The following is a 2154-nucleotide window of genomic DNA, read 5'->3' as shown; positions in this document are numbered from 1 at the left end:
CAAAAGTCAGCAGAATATCCCAAGCTAAGAAAGAAATACTCTGAAGAATAGTTAATCTGCTGCTGATTTGAGGTCAGTGATCCCAGATAGCGAGATTTATTTGAAGCTAGAAAATTCCCTGTGACTCCAATTAAATTCCTGAACAATAATGAAGGAATTTTAGAGATCTTTTTTTTTAAAGCAATCAAGGTATAACTTGCTCAAGTTTACACAGCCAGTTATTTCTGGGTGTGGTGCTAAGTATCAGAGCCTGGATTTGATCCCAGGTCATCCCAACTCAGGGGCTCTTACTCACTGAGCCACCTGGCCGCCCCAATTTCAGAGATCTTTGAGGTTCTTAGCTATATATATATATAGGTATGGATCCTAATAATAATAGCTTGTATTTCTGTAATGCTTTGCAGTTTACAAAGTGTTTTCTTTACAATGGCCCCATGAAGTTGATAGTGTGTATATTGTCGTCCCTACTTTAAGAAGTTCATTTAGAATATTAATGTTTAAAGAGAGAAAGGACAAGTGACTTGCTCATGTGATGGTGAAGAAGCTGGATTTAGAACCAAGTCTTTGGAATCTCAAATTGAGTGGCATGTGTTGATACAGATAGTTGCTGTACAGATATGGACCTAGTACACACAAAATAAGTTCCTCAGCAGCAGTTCCAGGCATTAAAAGAAGGTTTCTATTGATCCTCAGAGTTGAAGTGGTCAGTTGTTGGAGGGGAGGAGAACCTCCTAACATCTCATGTGGTTCATTGAATAGGGTACCTATTTTATTTTATGTCTATATTTCACAGAATGCTAAAATGATGTAGAATAGCAGTTCTCAAAGAGTGGTCCAGAAAATCCTGTGTGTCCTCAGCACCCTTTCAAGGGATCTAAGATGTGAAAATTATTTCCATAATAATTTTTGTAATAATCTTAAGACATTATCATCTCCAACATAGTAGATATCAATAGACATAATCCACATTGATAATTTTTAAGAGTGTAAAGGGATCCTGAGAACAGAAAGTTTGAGAAATGATAATGCAGAGAAATGTGTCCAGCACATTAGGGAGATGCTTTATGAAGGATCTTGGGAAAGACAAAGATAAGATTCAAACAGATGAGATGTGAATGGGATGCAATATGAAGTATTGGATGGAGAATCCACTTAGATCAGATCACAATTGTAATATATGTCATATCACCCAGCTAAATCGTGAATCCTTAAAAAGAGGGGCTGTTTCATACTTCTCTTGGAAGTCTTACCGTAACTGGTGTGACAGTGGACTGAAATAATTCTCTTTTGAGCATTATTCATGGTGCCACTCTCTGAGGTTGAGCAGAAAAATAATCTAATCCCTTCCATACACAACAGAATCAATCCCTTTAAGGACATGAAAATAGGTTTTTATTGGAAAGCTGTAAAATACTTGAAAATCACCTTACACACACACCCCTCCCCACCCCTGCAAAGAAAAAAATCCTTTTCTCCTCTAGGCAAAATATCCCCAATTCATTCAGTCCTCCCTTCTGTGGCATGGTCTTGAGGTTCTTAACCAGACTAGCTCTCCTTCTCTATACACTCCTCAGTTTCCAATGTCTCTCCTAAAATATAATACCCCAAATATTTCAGATATGGCCTGACTAGGAGAGAGAAATTGAAAAATCACTTCCTAGCACTGGGTACCACGCCTCAGATTGCATTCACTGGTTTTTGTTTCATTTTTTGCTATCATTATCATAATGACAACTCGCAGTGAGTTTGTAGTCTGTGAAAACTGCCAGATGACTTGCCGATAAATGGATACCTAGCCATATCTAACTCATCTTCTATTTATAAAGTTAATTTTTTTAACTCAATTGTAAAGAACCTCTTTTATCTATAGTACTCCTTTTGAATAACATACTAACTTCCACAACCATGTTCTATTCACAGGTGCCATCTCACCAGTTCTCAGTTATACCTATAAGAGCACCTTTGTCTCCTTAAATTTGAATTCTTCTCCTTTCTTCCCTGGACTTGGTGTGGGTTTCGAGGGGAGGGTGGAAGGAGGTCAAGGAAGGGAGGAGAGAGAGAGGGAGAAGGATGGAGGGGGGGGAGGGAAAGGAAGAGGGAGAGGAAAAGTGAGAGAGAGAGAGAGAGAGAGAGAGAGAGAGAGAGAGAGAGAGA

This window comes from Petaurus breviceps, unplaced genomic scaffold (genome assembly GCF_028583685.1).
Source record: "Petaurus breviceps papuanus isolate PSGF00001 unplaced genomic scaffold, PetGlider_PUasm1.0 151, whole genome shotgun sequence".
NCBI classification, from domain to species: domain Eukaryota; kingdom Metazoa; phylum Chordata; class Mammalia; order Diprotodontia; family Petauridae; genus Petaurus; species Petaurus breviceps.
The sequence above is the reverse complement of the archived record's forward strand: the minus strand, read 5'-3'. Positions refer to the sequence as shown.